A 27,198-nucleotide genomic window follows, 5' to 3' on the forward strand; every position below is an offset into this window, starting at 1 on the left:
GCTGGCAAAGGCACTCAATCAGTGAAGTCCTAGGTGCAATGCTCCCTGGGAAATACGAATAAGCAAAAAAAATCTGTGGAGCCTCATTTAAGAGTCTCAAACACGGGACTAGCCAGATCTTCCTCCAGGGAAGGACCCAGCCTTTGACTGGGTTTCGTGATGTTGGTCTACTAGCCATTGCTCCCACCTAGCCAGAATCCTACTCCACACTGATGAGGGGCAACACCCCGAAACAGCTGTCTGTGGATGGATACCTGGCCTTGGTATTTCCCTTGTCATATCTGTAAACTCATAAAGAGCTGGATATTGACTTAAAGGGCCACTTAATATGGTGGTTATGGTGGTTTCCAAAAGGAGCTACCCTTTGGCTGGGTCCTTCCCTGGAGGAAGATCTGGCTATTCCCGTGTTTGAGACTCTTAAATGAGGCTCCACAGACTTTATTTGCATATTCGTATTTCCCAGGGAGCATTGCACCTAGGATTTCACTGATTGAGCGCCTTTGCCGGCTGCCACAGTGTTTTCTTTGAGTGGTCTCCCTGAGGTCAGTGATTGTTTCGTGATGTTGGTCTACTAGGCATTGCTCCCACCTAGCCAGAATCCTACTCCACACTGATGAGGGGCAACACCCCGAAACAGCTGTCTGTGGATTGTGGCAGGGCTAAGGGTCGTGTAATTGATGGGAGATATGTGTCTCATAAATGGCTTATCTCCATAATGTAAGGCAGAAGTAAAGCATACCAGATATTGTTATTGTTTTTGTTTGAAGGACCTGTGGTGAGGTCACAGTCATGTGACCAGTCAGCTGCTGGGAACGTGGGTGTGGCTACAGCCTTATAATGTGACCTGCTCCTGAACCAGGGAGCTGTATGTGGGGAGGACTACACCTCCCAGCATGTGCTGAGACTCGCGGTCTGAGTCTGCAACCATGAAGGTTTCTGTTTTGTTTGCCTAAGCTAGAGGCTATTTTTGGTGATACGCTGTTTTATGGTTTATGACAGAAATAAACCTCATGAACTTTGGAAGAACCGGTCTCCTGATTGTCTCCCGCTGCACCTGAGCGAGTCACATCCCCACAATTGGTGGTACACGTGCGGGAAGCGGTCCCAGCAGAGACTTGAGACAGTTGCTGCATGTCCTGGGTGAAGTTTGCAGCGGGGCAACAAGCATTGCCTGGAATCATGGAGGACCTCATGAAACACCTGGTCCAGTCCCAGGCACTGCAGCAGGAAACCAACAAGCTGTTGTTACAGCAGATCCAGCAAAGCCAGCAGGAGCAGCGGCAGCAGTTCCAGCAGAGCCAGCAGGAACAACGGCAGCAGATGCAGCTTCTGGCAACCGCCATCCAGGAGGGCAGGACGAGCGCCCCAACCCCAGGTCGGGCTGATGCCACCGACGTCGAGAAGGCGGTAAGACGCGCATTACAAAAAATGACCCCTGAGGATGATGTGGAGGCCTTCCTGACGGTGTTTGAGAGGGTGGCTGAGAGGGAAAAACTTCAGCCAGAGCGGTGGGCGGAGGTACTGGCCCCTTACCTAACGGGGGAGCCCCAGAACGCGTACTTTGACCTGACGGTACAAGATGCCAGAGAGTATCCCAAACTAAAAGCGGAAATTCTCGCACGCTTGGGGGTAACAATGACTACCGGGGCACAGCGAGTTCATCGCTGGGCCTATCACCGGGACAAACCCCCGCACTCCCAAATGTTTGACCTGTTGCACCTGGTCCAGAAATGGCTGCAGCCAGAGTCGGCTTCCCCTGCACAGATGGTAGAGCGAGTTGTGATAGATCGGTTTGTGCATTCTCTGCCGAGACCTCTACAGACTTGGGTTGCCCAGGGTGATCCCCAAAATGCTGATGAACTGGTTGGGCTGGTCGAGAGATACCAGGGGATGGAAGGTTCCTTGGGGAAGCAGCCCATTCCATATTGGGGGTCCCAGCAGGGGGCGGAGTCACAAAAAGGGGTGGTGCGTCCAAGGTCAAAAGGGGCGGGGGAGGCGGTGCCCAAGGTCCCCTCGGGTGTTATTTGCTGGAAGTGTCATGGGCCAGGACATATAGCGGCCCGTTGTCCCCAGACCACCGAGCAGATGGACTGCAGCATGGGATGCCGTAGTTCATACTACGCATATCCAGCTTGCAGTGTGAACTCGCTACCTAACAAAGGGCCACAAGCGTGTCCCGTGAAGGTGAATGGTCGAGCAGTAATGGCGCTTCTGGACTCGGGGAGCTTGGTGACCCTTGTGAGGGCCAGTTTTCCTCTAAACATACTCCCGGGTAAAAAGATTGGTGTTCGGTGCATACAGTACATGGCGATGCAAAGGACTACCCTATGGCTAGGGTGAAGATTGAAACGGCGCATGGCACCGAGTCGCATGAAGTTGGCGTTGTTCGAGACTTGTTGCATCCCATAATTATTGGCCGGGATTTCTGTCTGTTTTGGGATCTGTGGGGGATGGGTTCTGAGTGTGCTAGCAAGAGCAGGGAACCAATCCACCCCACTGAGGTATCGCCACCACCAGAGGCAGACGAGTTCCCTTTATGTGTCCTTGTTGGGGATGAAGAGGAAGGGTCCCCTGTACCTGACATCCCGGAGTTAGGGGTGGCCGGGGAGAATTTTGGGACTGCCCAACATAGGGACCCCACACTAAGGGAAGCCTTTAACAATGTCACCGTCATTAATGGGGTTGCACAAGAGCCGGGAGCAGACACAAGGTTTCCCCATTTTATGTTGAGTGGGGAATTGTTGTACCGGGTCACGAAAATAAGGGAGGAGGTGGCAGAGCAGTTAATAGTACCAGGCCCCTATAGACGAAAAGTGTTGGACATGGCCCATTCACACATCTTGGGGGGACACCTGGGGGTGGAAAAAACCCAGGAACGGATTGTACAGAGGTTCTATTGGCCTGGGTGTCACCGGGAAATAGTAAACTATTGCAGGTCCTGCCCGACATGTCAGTTAACTGCCCCCACATCTCATTTTCGGAACCCTCTTGTGCCACTGCCCATTATTGAGGTGCCATTTGAGAGAATTGCCATGGACTTGGTCGGTCCCTTAGTTAAATCAGCTCGGGGCCATCAGTATATATTAGTCATCCTGGACTATGCCACACGCTATCCTGAGGCCATTCCCCTGAGAAATTCCTCTGCGAAGAGTATAGCCCGTGAGCTGGTCCATGTGTTTTCCCGGATGGGTTTGCCGAAGGAGATCCTGACCGACCAGGGGACACCTTTTATGAGCAAGGTGATGAGAGAATTGTGCAGAGTCTTGCAAATTTCCCAGCTGAGGACTTCAGTGTACCATCCACAGTCAGATGGCCTTGTTGAGAGGTTTAACAAGACCCTGAAGAGCATGCTGAGAAAAGTCATAGAGGAAGATGGTAGAGACTGGGATTGTCTCTTACCGTATTTACTGTTTTCTATCCGTGAAGTTCCCCAGGCCTCCACGGGGTTCTCCCCTTCGAGCTTCTGTACGGCCGGCATCCGCGAGGTCTCCTAGATATAGCCAAGGAAACCTGGGAAGCTGAAGTCACGCCCCACAGAAGCGTCATTGAGCATGTGGCACTGATGCAGCAGAGGGTTGCGAAGGTGATGCCCATTGTTAAAGAACATCTCCGCCAGGCACAAGAGGCTCAGGCCAGGGTCTACAACCGGTCAGCCAGAGTGAGGCAGTTCAATCCGGGAGACCGAGTTCTCGTGCTAATACCGACGGTGGAAAGTAAGTTCTTGGCCAAGTGGCAAGGGCCATATGAGGTGGTGGAGAAACTGGGAGACGTAAACTACAAGATCCACCAACCCGGAAGACGGAAGCCATACCAGGTTTGCCATGTTAACCTTATCAAGCCGTGGCAAGATAGAGAGCCAGCGGTAACTCCGTGCTTGCTGGGCAACCTAGAAGGGGAGGTTGGAGCCGTTACCATAGCGGAGACTCTATCGAAGGCCCAGAAGCAGCAGTGCCGGGAGTTACTCCAGAAAAACCGCGACCTGTTCTCAGAGTTGCCGGGGTGCACGAAGGTGGTGGAGCACGAAATTCTGACCGAGCCACATGTGCGGGTGAACGTGAAACCATATCGTATTCCTGAGGCCCGGCGAGAGGTAATCTCCAAGGAGGTGCAGCGTATGTTGAAGCTCAGGGTCATTGAGGAATCCAAGAGCGGCTGGTCGAGCCCGATTGTCCTGGTCCCAAAACCTGATGGTGAATGGAGGTTCTGCAACGATTACCGGAAGCTGAATGAGGTCTCCAAGTTCAACGCTTATCCCATGCCACGCGTTGATGAGCTCATCGAGAGACTTGGACCTGCCAGGTACATAACCACTTTGGATCTGACCAAGGGATATTGGCAGATCCCCATGGCACAGGAAGCCAAGGAGAAGACGGCATTCTCCACACCAGACGGGTGCTTCCAGTATGTCCGGATGCCGTTTGGCCTACAGGGAGCTCCAGCAACCTTCCAGAGGGCGATGGATAGAATCCTTGCACCTCATAAGCTATACGCTGCCGCATACCTGGATGATATCGTCATCTTTACCCCGGACTGGGAGACTCACCTGGAAAAGGTCCAAGCAGTGTTTGACGCTCTAAGAGAGGCGGGGTTTACAATAAACCCGAAGAAGTGTGCCTTGGGGAGAGAAGAAGCAAAGTACCTCGGATATGTAGTGGGGCGTGGCGAGATCAAACCCCAAATCAATAAAGTGGAGGCAATTCAAACATGGCCGAGACCTCTGTCAAAGAAGCAAGTTAAAGCCTTCCTGGGGATTGTGGGATATTACAGGAGGTTTATCCCAAACTTCGCCACAATGGCTGCACCTCTAACTGATCTGCTTAAAGGGACAAAGTCAGTGATGGTCAGCTGGTCCGAAGAAGCAGAGTCAGCCTTCCAAGAAATGAAGGGAGCTCTTTGTAAGCAGCCCGTTTTGGTGGCCCCGGACTTTAAACGTGAATTTGTCCTCAAGACAGATGCCTCAGATGTTGGGGTAGGAGCTGTCCTTTCCCAAGAGAAACGTGGGGAGGAGTATCCTGTTCTCTACTTGAGTAGGAAGTTGACTTCTTGTGAGAGAAATTACTCAGTTGTAGAGAAGGAGTGTTTGGCCATAAAATGGGCAGTGGACACATTACGGTACTACCTGGTGGGACGGAAGTTTAGGTTAATATCCGACCATGCCCCACTCAGGTGGATGAGGGAAACCAAGGGCAAGAATGCTAGGGTCACCCGCTGGTTCTTAGCCCTACAAGACTTCAGTTTCCATGTAGAGCATAGGGCCGGGAAGCTATATGGGAATGCCGATGCCCTCTCCAGAATCCCTTGCCTGGTAGGTGAAAGTGCCAAGCCCCATGGCTTTAGGCAGAGGGGGGAGGTATGTGGCAGGGCTAAGGGTCGTGTAATTGATGGGAGATATGTGTCTCATAAATGGCTTATCTCCATAATGTAAGGCAGAAGTCAAGCATACCAGATATTGTTATTGTTTTTGTTTGAAGGACCTGTGGTGAGGTCACAGTCATGTGACCAGTCAGCTGCTGGGAACGTGGGTGTGGCTACAGCCTTATAATGTGACCTGCTCCTGAACCAGGGAGCTGTATGTGGGGAGGACTACACCTCCCAGCATGTGCTGAGACTCGCGGTCTGAGTCTGCAACCACGAAGGTTTATGTTTTGTTTGCCTAAGCTAGAGGCTATTTTTGGTGATACGCTGTTTTATGGTTTATGACAGAAATAAACCTCATGAACTTTGGAAGAACCGGTCTCCTGATTGTCTCCCGCTGCACCTGAGCGAGTCACATCCCCACAGGATGGATACCTGGCCTTGGTATTTCCCTTGTCATATCTGTAAACTCGTAAAGAGCTGCATATTGACTTAAAGGGACTCTTAATATGGTGGTAATGGTGGTTTCCGAAAGGAGCCACCCCTTGGCTGGGTCCTTCCCTGGAGGAAGATCTGGCTAGTCCTGTGTTTGAGACTCTTAAATGAGGCTCCACGGACTTTATTTGCATATTACAATCTACAACTGTGATTCAATGCTGTCTGCCAGTCAATCAAAGGATGTCTCCATGTCAGAGGGAGAAGTGTCCATCCCAAATTGCAAAAACTGATTAATGTCTTGTGAAATTTTAGTGCAATTGTTTGCTCCTGTGTTTCCAAGAAAGTGCTTGATATGGTATTTGAATAATGACGAAGCATTCTTTTGGAGTTCTAATATTGTCCCGATGAGATGCTAATTTTTTATGAGCTGCTGAATCTGTGGACCATCAAAGACACCAGCCTTTATTTTTTTTAACAAGAGCAGGATAAAAAATGCCAAAATGAGGTACTTGAAACTGTCTCCTTCAGTTGGTAAAGCTGTAACGTATTGCTTCATGACACCCAGTTTCATGTGCAGAATTGGCAATATAATGTTTTTTCTGTGTACAAGTGGCTCATGTAAAATGTTTGGATTACCAGATTTCATGTCATATCATGGAAGCCAAATCCTCTCCACCCAATGCTTCTAATGAGATTTGCTGTCCTACATGAAGAGAAAACAAGCATACTTAGTGTTGACGAAGAAGTAAGCATTATTGTTGATGGAATAGCTTTGGATAAACAATTATCCGAATAGCTATAGCGCTCAGGATCTGAATAGCCGCCTCAGGAACCTGGATACCAGGAACCCAACAAACAGGCTCTCCATGCATGTGTTGTGACTGTCACATAGATGCAAAACATGCAGCTGCTGCACTGAACAGCTGATTATCGGGAGCGCTCCAGGTATCCAGGTTCCCGAGGCAGCTATTCGGTAAGCGCTGTAGCTATTCGGATAAGTGCTTATGCGAAGCTATTCGATCAACACTAGTAAGCATACAATTTTTAGGTCGACTCAGCACAAATGATCCAATTGTGTTTGTGATATTGCAACAGCTCAATGACTCTCTTTATGTTTGCATATTCTTCACAAAGAGAAACTGAATAGCCAATTGGAACTGCATAAAATAAATTGTCATTGTGGAGGACACTCTTTAAGCTCCACTTTGAGCTATTGATAAACAGTCGCCAATCATTTGCGCTATAGATTGGAATTCCCAACTCTTCAATTAAACCATGTATGTTATGGCAATGCACAAAGCCAGTGACACTTCTAAAGTATTGCAGAAATGCACTTTTTCTGGATCGAAATTGGGATACCTTTGCTCCTTTTTAAAGCAAATTTTTCTCATGCAGTCTTGATGCTAGGAGTTCTGAAGCCTTTTTTGTTAGTCCCAAATCTCATGTCAAATCATTCAACTCATGCTTGCCAAGCTTTTTATGAACTGAGCCATCTTCAATTTCAAAATCTTTATCATTTCTCTCACTTTTTTCTTCATTGTAATACTGTACTTGAAAAGATGGTAGCTCAAGGAAAACTTGCACTGGGATTTCAGCTGAATGAGGCACTGGGCATATAGCTGATGATAAAGTAGGATACTATATTTTATATTTATTCTTCTTGCTATATCCTGATGTTTTCACTTTACAAACATAACAGTCACTGGAAAGATCTTTTGACTCTTAAATTTATTAAAAAAGAAAAACTGAAATATCACAAGGTCATAAGTATTCATACCCTTTGCTGAGACACTCATATTTAAGTCACATGCTGTCCACTTCCTTGTGATCCTCCTTGAGATGATTCTACTCCTTCATTGGAGTCCAGCTGTGTTTAATTAAACTGATAGGACCAGACTTGTAAAGGCACACACCTGTCTATATAAGACCTCACAGCTCACAGTGCATGTCAGACCAAATGAGAATCAAGAGGTCAAAGGAACTGGCCAAGGAGCCCAGAGGCAGAATTGTGGCAAGGCACACATCTGGCCAAGGTTACAAAAGAATTTCTGCTGTACTCAAAGTTCCTAAGAGCACAGTGGCCTCCATAATCCTTAAATGGAAGAAGTTTGGGACCACCAGAAGATTTCCTAGACCTGGCCATCCAGCCAAACTGAGCAATTGTGTGAGAAGAGCCTTTGTGAGAGAGGTAAAGAAGAACCCCAAGATCACTGTGGCTGAGCTCCACAGATGCAGTAGGGAGATGGGAGAAAGTTCCATAAAGTCAACTATCACTATAGCCTTCCATCAGTCGGGCCTTTATGGCAGAGTCGCCCAACGGAAGCCTCTCCTCAGTGCCAGACATATGAAAGCCTGCATAAAGTTTGCTAAAAAACACATGAAGGACTCCCAGACTATGAGAAATAAGATTCTTTGGTCTCATGAGAAGAAGATAGAACTTTTTGGTGAAAATTCTAAGCGGTGTGTGTGGAGAAAACCAGGCACTACTCTTCACCTGTCCAATACAATCCCAACAGTGAAACATGGTGGTGGCAGCATCATGCTATGGGGGTGCTTTTCAGCTACAGGGATAGGACAACTGGTTGCATTTGAGGAAATATGAATGAGGCCAAGTACAGAGATATCCTGGATGAAAATCTCTTCCAGAGTGTTCTGGACCTCAGACTTGGCCAAAGGTTCACCTTCCAACAAAATAATGACCTTAAGCACACAGCTAAAATAACAAAGGAGTGGCTTCAGAACAACTCTGTGACCATTCTTGATTGGCCCAGCAAGAGCCCTGACCTAAACCCAATTGAGCATCTCTGGAGAGACCTGAAAATGGCTGTCCACCAACATTCACCATCCAACTTGATGGAACTGGAGAGGATCTGCAAGGAAGAATTGCAGAGGAACCCCAAATCCAGGTGTGAAAAACTTGTTGCATCATTCCCAAGAAGACTCATGGCTGCACTAGCTCAAACGGGTGCTTCTACTGAATACTGAGCAAACGGTCTGAATACTTATGACTATGTGATGTTTCAGTTTTTCTTTTTTAATAAATTTGTAAAAATTTCTGCATTTCTGTTTTTTTCAGTCAAGATGTGGAGCAGAGTGTACATTAATGAGAAAAAATGAACTTTTTTGAATTTACCAAAATGGCTGCAATGAAACAAAGAGTGAAAAATTTAAAGTGGTCTGAATACCTTCCGTACCCACTGTAACTGCAGATTTGAAATCAAAATGCCTATTTTAATTGAAATTAGCAGAAAAATCAAACTCACAATTTTAGCCTTAAAATGTCAGTGACACAAAATTTGTATCTAAATTTCCAATGATAGACAAAACTAATTTGCAAAATTGATAAACAGCTCCTCAACTTCTTCTGCATAGATGTTTGAGGGTCACAAATAAGTTCCATTTGGCATCATTGTTCAAGAATCAAACATTCTGCTATACAGTACATACTGTTATCATTCAACTCTACATAAGCCTCCATTTCTCACTTATGTTTACACTGTCATATTGCAGTTATAGTCATTGAGCAGTAAATAATTTAATGGTGACCACTGGAATCAGTGGGAAATTACTAATATTTTTCCAGTAATGATGTGTTTCTGACAGATATTTGATAATACAGTCATCACATGACACAACTGTAGTACATACTGTATTATCTATAGCAGGGTTCCCCAACTCCAGTCCTCAAGGCCCACCAACAGATCATGTTTTCAGGATTTCCTTTGTATTGCACAGGTGAAGCAATTATCACCTGAGCAATACTAAGGAAATCTTGAAAACATGATCTGTTGGTGGGCCTTGAGGACTGGAGTTGGGGAACCCTGATCTATAGTATAGTAAAAAAGCAAATCGGTCAATATATAAGATTTCATTCAATAGTAGTCATCATAAGGTTGAATTTACATCACATTCTGAAGTATTTAATGGTACATTATCCTGAGCTATGAGAAGTTCTCGTACAGTATAGCGCCTCCAAGTTACGCCCAAGGGTCATGCATGTGGATTTATGTACCCACTGTGCCACAGGACATGGCCTGCCCAAGAAGGAGCATAGCTAAGTGGCTACCTGGTTTTCAAGGGAGATTCTAATGGTGGAGACAGACTGAGATGCAGGTAGTCGCCAGGTGCCACTTCTGAGCAGAACCGGGTACTGCAGCTGCTGACCCCAGGAGTCAGCTACACTGACAATGATTTATATCTTGGTTTAGACACAATGGTCTAGGGTACTGGAACAGGGACTGGCCCACATGGTCCATGGGATACTGTTCATTAATTGGCCACTTTGGGACCAGGGGACAAGGTTCAGGCACAGGTGACTCTGGACCAGGGGATGAGGTTCAGGCCCTGGCTGATCTAGGTCCAGGGGAATTCGGGAACAGGACTCACCACACCGGGACCAGGGATACAGGTTCTTGACACAGGCAACATCAGGACTCACTAGTAGCACAGCTTACTAACTGTCTAGCCTGATGAAGAGACCTGAGTAGTCTCGAAAGCTTGAAATGTGTTACCATCTTTTCAGTTAGCCATTAAAAGGTATCAACTACTGAGGACTCTCAATCCTGAATATTTTTCTATCTACTGGCTAACACGGTACAAAGATATACATTTATCGGTCGTCCATGACAGCACCACCTGAGAGAGGGGATCCGCTCTTCAGGAACAGGAAACCTACAGATACAAAAGGGCGGCACCTCTCCCACGCATCAGTTGGTTTCCTGTTCCTAGAGGACGGGACTTCCTTCAGATCGTCCATCATGGAGTCGCCGAGGGATTCCCAGGCCGGCTGACCGACCCAGGTAGCGAGGGGGTCTCCTACCCCGGTCAAGCTCGGGTTCCTGGAAGCGCCACGGTGGGGCCGGGTAGGTCACCACTACGGTGGTGAGAGCAGGTGGAGCCAGGGGTCCGGTGGACAGCCGCCTCCATGTTGCCGCACCAGGAGGTATGTATGTCCCGGGCCCCTCCTGGTGCGCTCTCCCCGTGGTCCGCACTCTCTCTTCCGACCGGCCAGTGGTGGCGCCCGGTCGGTGGGCGCAGTGGCCGGGCCTGAGCCGGGGGCGCCGTGCCGGCTCCTTCTGCGCGTCCCCGCAGGCCTCGGACGGGCGGCGGAAGTGACGCGGCGGAAGGGGGGGGCCGGGAACGCCGAAACCGGAAGTCGGGTGCCGGCCGGCTTCCGGCGCGCGCCGCGTGTGCACGGCGTTACTGGGCGGCGCGCGGTGGCCGGGGCGGGGGAGGGGATGACCGGAGCTGGCGGGGGGAGGGTCGCGGGGGGTTCCGGGTGGGAGGTGCGCGCTAGAATCCTGCTGATCCGGAAGGAGGCCTTAAAAGGCAGGAGGTGACGCTGCTGGGGTGCTTCTGAAGGCCAGCAATGGATACAACGGAAGCCCCCACAGAGCAGCTGGACGAGGTGCAGGAGCACCCGCAGAAACAGGCCACTGTGAAACCACATGCGAGTGGCCAGCAAAAGAAGAAACGGACGGGCGAACAAAGCCACAGAAGCTCCTCCAGGCTAAAGGACCCTCCTGCCTCCCTCCGTGATCCGGTACCTGCCTCATCTGCATGGGTAAGAGATCTCCGTGAATGTACCCTGATGCAGTGTCCCCTTATGTTTTTCCGCAGGGGAGAAAAGCTACGGGAAAACAGAAGCACAGGGAATGTGCCCTCTGTAGTTGCCCCTTGCCGGACGGCCACCCTAAAAAGTTGTGTCAGCCATGCGTGCGACAAACGGTAGGGGTCGGATAGGGACGGGAGCCCAGGGGTAGATTGACAGGCCCTTACACTCTCCCCCATCCATACAGGTAGCGGAAGAAATGCCGGACTTCACCACAAGCCTGACTGACATAATCAGGACAGAGATAAAGGCCCTATCTAAAAAGGATTCTTCTAGGGGAAGAGAATGTAGTTTCTCAGGTTCAGAGTCCTCGACCGCCCTAAGGATCGAAGACTCTTCAGATTCCCCGGCCTCCACTTCGTCTTCTTCAGAGGAAGACTCGAGTCGATTCTGCTTCCCCCTAGACCAGATGGATAAGCTAGTTAAAGCAATAAGGTCCACCATGGGGGTAGCAGACACAAAACCGGAACTTTCAGCTCAGGACGTGATGTTCGGGGGTCTAGATCCCAGGAAGCGGAAGGCCTTTCCATTAAATGATAAGGTCCAGAGCCTAATAGATAGGGAATGGAAGAGACCTGAAAGAAGAGGTTCCTTACCTCCGGCCTTCAAGCGGAGGTACCCGTTTGACGACCCAGTGATAAACAGATGGGATAAAGCCCCTAAACTGGATGCGGCGGTAGCCAAAGCCTCCAAAAAGTCCTCCATTCCCTTCGACGACATGGCCTCCTTAAAAGACCCGCTAGATAAGAAAGCAGACTCCTTTTTGAAGGGAACTTGGGAAATGTCAGCAGGTGCTCTAAGACCAGCGATAGCGGCCACATGTACGGCCAGATCCATGATGGTCTGGCTAGACCAATTGGATTCCCAACTAAAGGACGGAGTCTCAAGAGCTTCTATCCGGAAAACGCTGCCAATCATCCAAAGTGCGGCAGCTTTTTTGGCGGATGCTTCAGCGGACTCGGCGAGGATGGTAGCCAGAACTGCGGGTTTATCTAACGCAGCTCGAAGAGCCCTTTGGTTAAAATGCTGGCCGGGAGATATCCAGGCCAGATCACGACTCTGCTCCATTCCATGTGAGGGCGAACATCTGTTTGGCCCAGTCTTGGATGAACTCTTAGAGAAAGCCGTGGATGATAAAAAGAAGTTCCCCAGTCTACCGAATCCTTCCTACAGACGTCCCTTTACCAGGAAAGGCTATTTCCGTAGAAGGCCGTCCAGAGATCAGGGCAGATGGGAGGACAAAAGAAGGAGAGGTACAGGCTTCATGTTCGGAGGAGGGGGACGTCAAGAAGGTCCAGCACGTGACACTAAAAAACCGCCCCCGGTAGGGGGGAGACTAGCTACCTTCTACCCAGCCTGGTCCTTGATTTCCAATAGTAAATGGATACTGGGGGTGATAGCTGCGGGTCTACGCCTAGAATTCGCCCGGGTCCCCCAAGATCGATTTAAAGTCACCCCGCTCAGGTCTTCCACACCAGAACAAGCTGCCCTGGAGGCCGAGGTGCATGATCTCTGCCGTAAGAGGGTCCTAACGATGGTCCCAGAGGGAGAAACGGGGAAAGGGTTTTACTCCCCCCTGTTCCTGGTCCGCAAACCAGACGGGTCCTTCAGGACTATAATAAACCTTAAATCCCTAAACGAATTCCTGGTCATACGCCCGTTTAAGATGGAGACAATTAAATCGACAATAAAATTACTGTTTCAAAACTGATTTATGGTGGTGTTAGATTTAAAAGATGCTTACTACCATATTCCCATTCATGTAGCTCATCAGCGGTTTCTCAGAGTGGCGGTTCAGCTGGATGGGTCAGTCCAACATTTCCAATATGCGGCCCTCCCCTTTGGGGTGGCAGTCGCTCCCCGCGTGTTTACCAAAGTAGTAGCGGAAGTTATGGCCCATCTACGTGAATCGGACATTCTGGTGATCCCCTACTTAGGTGACTTCCTGATCGTAGGGAAAACAGCAAAACATTGTCTGGAACAACTACAAAGGGCAATGTCTGCCCTAGAGGGGTTAGGATGGCTGCTTAACATTAAAAAGTCTCGGTTGCAGCCGGTGAGAGTCCAACAATTCTTGGGCCTGATCCTAGACTCTGAGAAACAGGAATGCCGTCTGCCCCCGGAGAAGCTTGTTCGCCTACACTATCAGGTCCTGAACGCTTGCAATAACCCCACCATGTCCCTCAGGAAAGCCATGTCCCTCCTGGGTTCCCTCTCGTCCTGTATCCCGGCAGTCCAGTGGGCACAGTTTCATACAAGAAAACTGCAGGGCGAGGTCTTAAAGCATCAGAGAATCCTTGAGGGTCACTTAGAGGGCCAGCTAACCTTGTCCCGAAACACAAGGGAGTCCCTAGAGTGGTGGCTAGACAAAGATAACTTATCCAAAGGGGTCCCCTGGGAGTATGACATATCCCGCATAGTTACCACGGACGCTAGCCCTTCCGGTTGGGGGGCTCATATGGGTGAGATTCTGGTACAAGGACTATGGGAGCATCATCAGATAGAAATGTCATCTAATCTGAAAGAGTTGACAGCAGTAGAGCAGGCAGCTAAGGAGCTACTTGTGTATCTACAGGGCCATCATGTGCGAGTGTTCTCCGACAACCAGGTCACCGTGGCTTATATCAACCACCAAGGCGGGACTCGTTCCAACCCCTGATGAATGGGGCAGAGCGGCTATTCCGGCTAGCAGAGCAGCATTTTCAATCTTTAACAGCTCTACATATAAAAGGGAAGGAAAATATCACAGCAGATTTCCTAAGCCGCAATCCACTAAAACAAGGAGAATGGTCCCTAAGCACCTCCATCTTCGACATAATTGTACAAAAATGGGGACAACCAGAGGTAGACCTCTTCGCTACCAGGGAAAACAGAAAATTAAAACAATTTTGCTCCCTAAATCCCAGAGAGAACCCCCTGGCGGTAGATGCCTTTCTGATAAAGTGGGACTTCGGGCTAGCCTACGCCTTCCCTCCCCTATCATTACTACCCCTGGTGATGAAGAAAATCAGGAGAGACAGAGCAAGGGTGATAGTTATCGCTCCATTTTGGCCCAGGAGGGCTTGGTTTTCTTGCCTCAGGACCATGTCGGTGTCCGACCCTTGGGTCCTTCCGGACATCCCGGATCTCCTATCCCAGGGCCCAGTGTTCCATCCTCAGGTGGCTGGCCTACATCTGACGGCGTGGAGTTTGAACGGACACTGCTGAGAGAAAAAGGCTTCTCCCCAAACCTAGTTAACACCCTACTTAAAAGTAGAAAAGTCATCACCACCAAAATCTATGTCAGAATTTGGAAAAAAATCCTGCAGAACTCTGGAGTGGTCGCTGGCACTTCAGCACCTATAAACCAAATCTTAGAGTTTCTTCAGAAGGGTCTGGATATGGGGCTCTCCACTAGTACCCTTAAAGTACAAGTATCAGCCTTGGGGGCCCTCTTTAGCTGCAACATCGCGGGTAATTACTGGATCAGTAGATTCATTAAGGCAGCAGGTAGATCCAGGCCAATAGCGAAAGATAGATTCATGCCGTGGGACTTGAACCTAGTCCTCACGGCCATGACAGAAGCCCCATTTGAACCTATCTCATCAGCTTCCATAAAGATCCTGTCCCTCAAAGTAGCCTTCCTGGTAGCTCTAACCTCAGCTCGTAGGGTAAGCGACATCCAGGCATTATCTAGACGTCCTCCTTATATACAGTTCAAGGACGATAGGGTAATACTCAGACCTGATCCGGCGTATTTACCTAAGGTAGTTTCCAGTTTTCATAGGACACAGGAGATAGTCCTTCCATCTTTCCTCCCTAACCCAGCTAATGAGAAGGAAGAGAAACTTCACACCTTGGATGTTAAAAAATGCCTCATAGAATATCTGACAGTTACAGATCCCTGGAAGAAAGATAATGCCCTGTTTGTCTCTTATCAAGGCCCTAGGAAAGGTTGTAGAGCGTCAAAAAGTACACTAGCCAGGTGGGTTAGAGAAGCGATCTCAATAGCATACACCTCAAAAGGCAGGTCGCCACCCCAGAAGCTGAGGGCGCATTCCACCAGAGCCATGGCGACCTCGTGGGCCGAAAGATCAGAAGTGTCCATTGACCAGATATGTAAGGCGGCTACTTGGTCCTCTCCGAGCACCTTTTATAGTCATTATAGGCTAGACTTGGGTGCTTCCACAGACCTCTCTTTTGGTATAAGGGTACTGCAGGCTGTAGTCCCTCCCTAAATAGTTTTTCCTCTGTAATTCTCTCAGGTGGTGCTGTCATGGACGACCGATAAAGTCTTAGTTACTCACCGGTTAACGGTGTTTTTCGGAGTCCATGACAGCACCCGTATATTCCCTCCCTTTAGTTTGAATTTGGGTGTGCACTTCTTCTTCTTGTATGTACACTGGTAAGGAATAGTTGTGTAAAAGTACTGTACATAAATTTTGCCATTAACCATTGTGGTCCTCTTGTGCTCTGTAATCCAACTGATGCGTGGGAGAGGTGCCGCCCTTTTGTATCTGTAGGTTTCCTGTTCCTGAAGGGCGGATCCCCTCTCTCAGGTGGTGCTGTCATGGACTCCGAAAAACACCGTTAACCGGTGAGTAACTAAGACTTTTTCCTTACTAACTGATGATTCTACACATTGCTTGTCGACTCCCTGGGGAAGAGGGAGTCTTTTATACCACATGCCGCGCAGATATTTCCTGGGAGCCATCTTGCAGGTATATTACTTATGCTAAATGCCTCTCAGCAACAAGTGGCGCACACAGAACAATGAAACAGGAGAACGCCGTGGACCGGACCGAGTGCCAGTGAGTAAGCAGGCAGCCCTGAATGCATGGATTTTTATTTAAATTTATTGAAAAGAAACTATCATGGTAAAAAAAAAACGTTTAAAAAGGACCGGTCAGCTAAACTAATGTCATTTTTTTAAATTAAATATTTGCATACCTAAAAATAAATTTTAATACATCTCTTATTAGTAACAATAATAATAATAATAGAGCCAAGATATATTGCAGACTACATAGGACTCCTACAATATATGACTACGAAGCCCTACAATATATGACTAAAGCCCTACAATATATGACTAAATTGGAACAAAAGGTCTACTCCAGTACAGCTATACTGATTTGTGACATACAAGCAACATTTAAAGTTATTCTCAAAGAATTTAATAATATGACCCTCATCACAGAATTCAAACAACAATCCATCCTACTTTCGCATCTGGATGGACTGCAGTCTGAAAAAAAACCGCTCCGGAGACCTGTGTCTCAACTTACAGTGGAGCTGCGTCATTAAGCAAGCATACCAGTTAGCTACTAGAGCAGAGCTGTGACATGAGAGAAAATAAATCTTCAAAGGATTTTTTCTCTATCCTTGGTTCACTTCGCTTTGTCAGCCAAGGAGAAGATTTATTTCTTCTCCCGTCACAACCCTTCATCAGCAACGCTGGCATGTGTGCTTATGATAAAGCACCTCTGTTAGATGAGACACAGATCTCGGGAACAGTGTCTCTTCAGACTGAAGTCCATCCTGTCACACAAGTAGGACAAGATGCTGTTTGAATTACATGACCTGGCCATTTCATTAAATTCTAAGAGAATCCCTTTAGGCAACGGCCATACCCACATGTTTTAGAATTACTTCTCCCAATCTTCTTTCCTGATGTTTCCCAAACCCTGTGTAAATTTGTATTGCTTGCTTTTCTCCCAATGCAGGCTCCAGGTGCACTAGCAGATTTCTAAAGCCATTTGGCTGAGGTACAAGTTAGCAGTGAGTGCACTGAAAAATCTACTAGTATACCCGTGTTTGGTCAGGCGGCCTTGTGCTTCAAGCTGACTCTCAATTAAGGTGACATCAGCTGTGACATTTTGTTGATAGTCCAGAGTGGAAGAAAAGAAGGACATTTTTGCTGAAGTTATATCAGAGAAAGTAGAAAGATCACAATGTGGAGCGGTCATGTGATCAAAATGAGCAGGAAGGGTTCAGCACAGATTTAGAAAATTAAGGTAATTACTGTAGACATTACCTTTACACTTCTATTATTTTACATAGTCAAAAATTTATCTGTCATGGAATACCACTTTAAAAATATAATAATTCTAAATAATTCTAGATTTACCTCACCTTAAAAAAAATTATGATGAAGATAATAATTACAGTCTATACCCATAATAAATGCATGATTCACTAATATGTACAGCTTTACCTGATTATATAAAAATATTGTTAATGATGTCTATTAGTAATACAGTTTGCTTATTTTGTCTTTTTTAAACCCTTTCATTAAATGCAGAAAATAGTCACTTAAAATATATTTTCATCAGAAAATTACCTCTTGTTTAAGTCAGGTTTTTATGATAAATGTGCTTATTTAATTTTTGATAATTTTTGATAATGTTTCATTTAATTTTCCATATCAGTATTTTTATGTAAAAAATCTCAAATATTTATAGCAGATCCATCATTCACATTAGGCGATGTCACAGCTCCCTTCTCAATGACCTTTGCACTAATCAGTGTATGCTCATTCTTCAATACAACTAAGTAGGGTCAGAATAAGTCTATTGCATCTAATATCTGTAAGGCTGGTTTCACATAAGTGTATCTGTGATAGCGTATGATCCGCATAGATCCGTATGTGTCCCACGCACCTATATTTAACATTGGGTATGCAGGGACATGTGTTTGCATCAGTTCGTATGTGGATGCGTACACATGCGTTGTTTCATGGTGTGTGGCGGTGTCCGGAGAACGCAACATGTTGAATTTTTTGAGGCATGTGGATGAGTGCGTCAAAACAATGCATTACGGTCTATGGAAACACATTGGTTTGCAAGGACATGCGTACGCTTGTGTTCGATACGCATGCGTACTTCAGAATGAGCAGGTCCAGGAACTGTTGTATTAGACATTGGGTTTTTTTTTGTTAATAAAAATCCTTTTTTTTTTCACCATCCCTGTCTCCCTGTGTTTTCTTTATCTCTTTAACCCCTTTACCCCCAAGGGTGGTTTGCACGTTCATGACGGGCCAATTTTTACAATTCTGACCACTGTCCCATTATGAGGTAATAACTCTGCAACGCTTCCATGGATCCAGGTGATTCTGACATTGTTTTCTCGTGACATATTGTACTTCATGCTAGTGGTAAAATTTCATAGATATAACGTGCGTTTATCTGTGAAAAAAACTGAAATTTGGCAAAAATGTTGAAAATTTTGCAATTTTCCAACTTTGAATTGTTATGTCCTTAAATCACAGAAATATGGCACACAAAAAACTTAATAAATAACATTTTCCACATGTTTCTTTACATCAGCACAATTTGGGAACCCAAATTTTTTTTTGTTAGGAAGTTATAAGGGTAAAAAGTTGACCAGCGATTTCTCATTTTTACAACACCATTTTATTTTTAGGGACCACATCACATTTGAAGTCACTTTGAGGGGTCTATATGATAGAAAATACTCAAAAATGACACCATTCTAAAAACTGCACCCCTCAAGGTGCTCAAAACCACATTCAAGAAGTTTATTAACCCTTCAGGTGTTTCACAGGAATTTTTTGAATGTTTAAAAAAATGAACATTTAACTTTTTTTCACAAAATATTATTTCAGGTCCAATATGTTTTATTTTACCAAGGTTAGCAGGAGAAATTGGACTTCCAAGGTTATTGTGCAATTTGTCCTCAGTATGCTGATACCTGATATATGGGGGGAACCACTGCTTCGGCGCATGGCAGAGCTCAGAAGGGAAGGAGCACCTTTTGACTTTTTCAATGCAAAATTGGCTGGAATTGAGATCGAACGCCATGTCACGTTTGGAGAGCCTCTGATGTGCCTAAACAGTGGAAACCCCCCACAAGTGACCCAATTTTGGAAACTAGACCCCCTCATGGAACTTATCAAGATATGTGGTGAGAACTTTGTACCCCCAAGGGCTTCACAGAAGTTTATAACGTACAGCCGTACAATTAAAAAATCATATTTTTTCCATAAAAATGATCTTTTCACCTCCAATTTTTATTTTCCCAAAGGTAACAGGACCCCAAAAGTTATTGTGCAATTTGTTCTGAGTATGCTGATACCCCGTATGTGGTAGTAAACGACTATTTGGAAGCATGGCAGAGCTCAGAAGGGAAGCAGCGCCATTTGACTTTTTTGGCTGGAATTGAGATCGGGCGCCATGCCGCGTTTGGAAAGCCCCTGATGTACCTAAACTGTGGAAACCCCCACAAGTGACCCCATTTTGGAAACTAGACACCCCAAGGAACTTATCTAAATGTGTGGTGAGCACTTTGAACCCCCAAATGCTTCACAGAAGTTTATAACGTCTGGGCGTGAAAATAAAAAAATCATATTTTTTTCCACAAACATGATCTTTTAGTCCCCAATTTTTTTATTTTCCCAAGGGTAACAGAAGAAATTGGATCCCAAAAGTTGTTGTCCAATTTGTCCTGAGTATGCTGATACCCCATATGTGGGAGAAAAGTACTGTATGGGCACTCGTCAGGGCTCAGAAGTGATGTAGTAACGTTTTGGAATGCACACTTTGATGGAATGGTCTGCGGGTGTCATGTTGCCTTTGGAGAGCCCTTGATGTGCCTAAAATGTTGTAATGCCCCACAAGTGACCCCATTTTGGAAACTAGACCCCCCAAGAAACTTATCTAGATGTGTGGTGAGCACTTTGAACCCCCAAATGCTTCACAGAAGTTTATAACGACCGGGCGTGAAAATAAAAAAATCATATTTTTTTCCACAAACATGATCTTTTAGTCCCCAATTTTTTATTTTCCCAAGGGTAACAGAAGAAATTGGACCCCAACAGTTGTTGTCCAATTTGTCCTGAGTACGCTGATACCCCATATGTGGGAGAAAAATACTGTGTGGGCACTCGTCAGGGCTCAGAACTGATGTAGTAACGTTTTGAAATGCACACTTTGATGGAATGGTCTGCGGGTGTCATGTTGCCTTTGGAGAGCCCTTGATGTGCCTAAAATGTTGTAATGCCCCACAAGTGACCCCATTTTGGAAACTAGACCCCCCAAGAAACTTATCTAGATGTGTGGTGAGCACTTTGAACCCCCAAGTGCTTCACAGAAGATTATAATGTAGAGCCATAAAAATAAAAAAATATTTTTTTTCCACAAAAATGATATCTTTGCCCCCAATTTCTTATTTTCCCAAGAGTAACAGGAGAAATTGGACCCCAAAGGTTGTTGTGCAATTTGTCCTGAGTAGGCTGATACCCCATATGTGGGAGTAAACCACTGTTTGGGCGCATGGCAGAGCTTGGAAGGGAATGAGCACCGTTTGACTTTTTCAATACAGAATTGGCTGGAATTGAGATCAGATGCCATGTTGCGTTTGGAAAGCACCTGATGTGCCTAAACAGTGGAAACCCCCAATTATGACTCCAACCCTAACCCCAACACACCCCTTGTTAGGCTGGAGGAATGCACCAAATAATAAAATGATAATGAGGTGCGTTCGCAGCCTGGGGTCCACCGTGCAGAGATGGAATACTGCTGCTAAGTAATGGAGGAGACTTTACAGCAAATAATAAATTAACACACACGGGTTAGCGTCACCCGGTGTGTACAGGAGCGAGTTCTGTTAATTCACAGAACCGCGGTGCCACCCAATGTAGATGCCGAAGCCTGTTACATTCACAGAGCTCGGCCGGATGAGCGCTAGTATACAGACACAGGACTCCACCCCAAGGATACTTTTTTTATATTTTAATATTTTTCCCTAACTAAGGGGGTGATAAAGGGGGGTTTGATTTACTATTTATGGCAGGTTTTTATGTTTGGCAACTTTCATACGCTTTTTATTGTAAAAATGGTTTTTGCATTACCACATTTTGAGAGCTATAATTTTTCCATATTTTGACCCACGGAATGATGTGAGGTCCTATGTTTTGCGGGACGAATTGGCGTTTTAATTGGTACCATATTCGGGCACATGACATTTTTTGTTCGCTTTTTATTCCGATTTTTGGGACGCAGAATGAACAAAAACAAGCATTTCCTGAATTTCTTTTGGGGGATGCGTTTACACCGTTCCGTGTGTGGCAAAAATGATAAGCAGTTTTATTCTTCGGGTCAGTACGATTACAGCGATACCTCATTTATGTTTTTTTTATGCTTTGGCACTTTTATGCAATGAAAACAATTTTATATAAAAAATAATTATTTTTGCATCGCTTTATTCTGTGAGCTATAACTTTTTTATTTTTTCGCTGATTATGCTGTGCTGCGGCTCATTTTTTGTGGGACAAGATGATGTTTTCAGCGATGTCATAGTTATTTATATCCGTCTATTTGATCGCGCGTTATTGCACTTTTTGTTCGGTGGTAAGATGATAAAGCATTGTTTTTTGCTTTGTTTTTTATTTGTATTTTTTAAGAGGTTCACTAAAGAGGTTAACAAGTGGGACAGTTTTATAGGGTGGGTCGTTACGGATGCGGTAATACTAAATATGTGTACTTTTATTGTTTTTTTTTTATTTCCAAAAAATGAATTTATTAGGGATTATTATTTTTTTTATTTATTTATTTAGTGATTTTTTATAAATTAATTTTACACTTTTTTTTATTTTTTTTACTTTATTTTAATTGTCCCAGGGGATTACTGTAATGTGTCAGATCGCTTATCTGACTGTTTGGACAGCACTCTGTCAGATCAGAGTTCTGACAGACACTGCACAGGCAGGCCCCCGAAGGCCCCCGTGGCCATACTGGATCCAGGGGCCTCCAGGGAAGGAGACCCTCCGAGCAGCACAGCATATTGCGCTGCTCGGGGGGGTCTCAGGGAAGCACGGAGGGAACCCCCTCCCTGCCGATGCTTCCCTAATCCCCCGGTACACTGCGATCATGTTTGATCACAGTGTGCCAGGGGTTAACGTCCCGGGGGCGGTCCGTGACCACCCCTGACACATAGTGCCGGGTGTCAGCTGTGATACTCAGCTGACACCCGACCGCGATCAGCGGCGCCTCCCCGGGAGTGCCACTGATGTACTATCCCATCCCCGGTCATAGGGGCCCGGGTACCATGGATGGGATAGTATGTCTCATGTCAGAAAGGGGTTAAACATGTGTATATTGTTGAGTGGAGTATTAACGGGTGTTACAGTCAAGGTGTTTAGTATTAGAGTTACAGTGAAGGTGCTAGTATTAAAGTCAGCAAACATTACAGGTACATTTTACTTATTAGCGGCTTAAACCATTTTGTCTTGCCATGCCACACGTCCAATATCTGAAACAAAGTAGGCAGCAAATTTATCCCTCATTTGGGCAACTTCCACTGTAGTCCTCAGAAGGTGATCTTGGTAATCCGGCAATGTGGTAGTAACAGGTTCCTCAAGTTCTAAGTGGTGTCGCTCTTTCACCAGGATGTAATTGTGCAGATCAACACGCATTTTCACAACCTCATCAATTGTCTCAATTTTTAGATTGATGGCTGTTCCCAAAATGCTCCATTTAGATACCACCAATCCAAAGGCACACTCCACAGTTCTTTGTGCCCATGTCAGTCGTTAGTAAATCCTTTTGGTGTGATTCAAGTCCCGACTCGAGTACGGTTTTATGAGGTTGGCATACATTTGAAACGCCGTGAGGTCGTGGCTGTGGAAAATTGAAATTATTCCCATACAAACGTTGGCCCATATCAGAGTTTTTGAAAGTCTGTGAGTCATTTCCTCGTCCAAATGAGCCACCATTCATGGCGACAAATCGACAGTCAGTATCTGAAATCGCCATGAGAACAATCGAAAAGTATTTTTTGTATTTGAAATACTCGAATCCACTTCCAGCAGGGTTCATAACCCGAATATGTTTGCCGTCCACAGCCCCCAAACAGTTTGGAAAATTACACATTTCCTGGAATTTTGCAGCATTTTCCAGCCAGAATTCAGTTGTGGGTTGGGGGAGGAATTCTTCATGCAGAACGTCACATAAAGCACGGCAGGTGTCTCCAACAATCCCAGAAAGCGTGGACACTCCAATCCGGAATTGAAAATGTAGAGATGATAAGGTCTCTCCGGTAGCCAATAATCTGCCGAACAGAAAATGGGAAGAAAAAATCAGTACATGGCTTTTAGAACAATCATATTAATGACAGGTGTTTCTTTTTCAAAATTGTGTACCTCAGGTCACCAACAGGCATTCCTCAGCAGGAATTGCTCAACATAGCTGTGTGTCCTTCCTGGTGATGCATCCTCGGACACGTAGCAGCAAGTCATGAAAGCTCTGTTCCAATATTCTTGTGTACTCGAAAAACTCAGAATTTTCACGCAGCTGTGTGTACAACGAGTGGTAGGCTCCACAGCTCTCTTGGACTTCTAAGATGGGGTGTTGTCAATAGCGACAATGACATCTTGACTCCATCTTTCTCTTCTTTCTTCTTCACAAGTCACAGCAAAGCAACAGCCAATTTCAATGACAAATCAAGATTAAGAATGAAGCTCTCTACGCTAAGATCCATCTTGCAGCTTGATACAGCAGCAAAGACGGATTTCATCAGTGCAGTGTGTCTATATATAGAAATCCCATGAGACACGCCCATTGGGTGTCTGGTGTCAAGGAAACTCTACTGGAAAAGCATTGGAAATATCGAACGCATTCGCATAAACAACGCAAATGCATACAAAAACGCACACAAACGCATGCACACACAGCTTTTTTGGCGTCATGCGTAAGATGATGTGGATAAACAATGCTGTGTAAACATGCATTTCCATCCGTTTGCGCATGCAGATGATACACTGCACACAGAAACACTAATGTGAACCTAGCCTAAGAGTTTCATGAAAGAACAGCTGGAATAAGTCTGGAATTAGGCCTAGTGGCCAGTGTGAAAATTGGAAACCTGTCAAAAGTCAAGAATGGCCAGTTTTTGCTCTCATTTTATATCCCCTCTGGTCCCCTGAGTATTATTTTTTTCTAAACAGCTCAAAAGCAATGAGTTTTTTTATTTGGTGCTTACTTTTAAAGCCTTTACTAAGGTGACGTTGCTCGCAAGATTCTCAGGGGGCATGTCTTCGGCTGCCCTGCATTATTACCCTGAGATCACCGCCCCCTTAGTGAAGACTATAAAAGTTAACAGTAAACTAAAAGGCCCATATTTCTGGAGCTCTATGAAAAATAAGAAAAAAAGAAGAAAGGCGGAATACTCAGGGAAGCAGAGAGAATAAATTAAGTGCACCTTTTACCCACTGACAGGTTGTCTACCAAACTCTGTTTTCCTGATGGGTTTACAGATGTTTGCTGCGAATTGTATTACATAATTTATTCTCAAACTGTGAAGAGTTTACAGTTTAGAAAGCAAAAAGAAAAAAAAAACAAGAGTCCACACAAAGACGTTGCACGATTCTAAGAGCAGCCTGAAGTGGACATACTGTATAAACAGCCAAGAGATTTGTCCTTCATCCACCAGCAGTACTGTCATGTAAACCCTAAAACAGAGAATACCAGGGCTAGTTCTTGTGGGTTTAAAAAAATAAAAAAGAAACATAAAAATGCTAAAAATCATATATAGACTGGCACAACTTTTTCTTGTAGAGGATCCATTAGCAGTAAAAAAGTGGCCAGTTTTTGTTTTTATTTTTTTCCTGATGCTCCTCTGAGTATTCAAGTTTTTATTATCTTTGTTTTATTAAAACTGACATACAGTTCAAGAGATATGGTCCTTATTATTTAGTGCTAATGTGTACCGTATTTTTCGGACTATAAGATGCACCGGACCATAAGACACACCCCTAATTTTCAGAAGGAATATGGGGAATTAAAATTATTGCGTCAAAAGAGGGTCCGTCTTACAGTTCTGAATTCAGCTTAGCCTGGGGGGGATCAGCAGTGCTGGATGAGCGGAGTCACATGGGGATGGGGTGTTTCGTGGTCCGGCAATGATATCACCCAGACTGGTGCGGCAGGTTCGGCAGTGCTTGGTGGTTCCGTGGCTCCACTGACATTTTGTGAAAGCCCGAAGCCCCCGCACATGCATTGCTGCTATGCGGTGGTCTCCGGGAAATCCCATCCCAAGGCTGGTGCGGCAGGCTCGGCGGTACTCGGTGGTGCGAGGGGCTCCAGCGGCATGTGTGACAGCTGTCAAACATAAAATCACGCTATAAATAGTAAATCAAACCCCCCTTTATCACCCCCTTAGTTAGGGAAAAATAATAAAGTTAAAAAAATGTATTTATTTCCATTTTCCCATTAGGGTTAGGGCTGAGATTAGGGTTAGGGGTGTGTTGGGGTTAGGGTTAGAGTTAGAATTGGGGGGTTTCCACTGTTTAGGCACACCAGTGGCTATCCAAACGCAACATGGCGTCTGATCTCAATTCCAGCCAATTCTGCGTTCAAAAACTGAAACGGTGCTCCTTTCCTTCCAAGCTCTGCCATGCGCTCGAACAGTGGTTTACCCCTACCAATGGGGGACCAGCGTACTCAGGACAAATTGCACAACAACTTTTGGGGTCCAGTTTCTCCTATTACCCTTGGGAAAATAAAAAATTGGGGGCAAAAATATGATTTTTGTGGAAAAAAAATATGATTTTTTTTATTTTTATGGCTCTAGGTTATAAACTTCTGTGAAGCACTTGGGGTTTCAAAGTGCTCACCACACATCTATATAAGTTCCTTGGGGATCCAGTTTTCAAAATGGTGTCATTTGTTGGGGTTTCCACAGTTTAGGCACATCAGGGGCTCTCCAAATACAACTTGACACCCGCAGACCATTCCATCAGTCTACATTCCAAAACGTCACTACTTTCCTTCCGAGCCCCGACGTGTGGCCATACAGAAGTTTTCTTCCACATATGGGGTATCAGCGTACTTAGGACAAATTTGACAACAACATTTGGGGTCCAATTTCTCATGTTACCCTTGGGAAAATAAAAAATTGGGGACTAAAATATCATGTTTGTGGAAAAAATGATTTTTTTATTTTCATGCCCTGGTGTTATAAACTTCTGTGAAGCATTTGGGGGTTCAAAGTGCTCACCACACATCTAGATAAGTTCCTTGGGTGGTCTAGTTTCCAAAATTTGGTCACTTGTGGGGTGTTTCCACTGTTTAGGCACATCAGGGGCTCTCCAAACGCGACATGGTGCCCGATCTTAATTCCAGCCAATTTTGCATCAAACAACGCTGCTTCACCTTCCGAGCTCTGCCATGCGCCCAAACAGTGGTTTACCCCTACAAATGGGGAATTAGCGTACTCAGGATAAATTGCACAATAACTTTTGGGGTCCAGTTTCCCATGGGAAAATAAAAATTGGGGGTGAAAATATCATTTTTGTGGAAAAAATAGGATGTCTTAATTTTACGGCTGTACGTTATAAACTTATGTGAAGCCAATGGGAGTTCAAAGTTCTCACCACACATCTAGATAAGTTCATTGGGGGGGTCTAGTTTCCAAAATGGTGTCATTTGTGGGGGGTTTCTACTGTTTAGGCACATCAGAGGCTCTCCAAATGCTATATGGCGTCAAGCCAATTCTGCGTTGAAAAAGTTAAATGGCGCTCCTCCCCTTCCGAGCTCTGCCATGCGCCGAAACAGTGATTCCCCCCATATATCAGGTATCAGCGTACTCAGGACAAATTGCACAATAACTTTTGAAGTCCAATTTCTCCTGTTACTCTTGGTAAAATAAAAAAAATTTGACCTGAAGTAATTTTTTTGTGAAAAAAAGTTAATTGTTCATTTTTTTTAAACATTCAAAAAATTCCTGTGAAGCACCTGAAGGGTTAATAAACTTCTTGAATGGGGTTTTGAGTACCGTCAGGGGTGCAGTTTTTAGAA

The sequence above is a fragment of the Dendrobates tinctorius genome, unplaced genomic scaffold (assembly GCF_039654945.1).
Source record: "Dendrobates tinctorius isolate UK_male_01 unplaced genomic scaffold, ASM3965494v1 ptg000040l, whole genome shotgun sequence".
In the NCBI taxonomy this organism is placed as follows: Eukaryota; Metazoa; Chordata; class Amphibia; order Anura; family Dendrobatidae; genus Dendrobates; species Dendrobates tinctorius.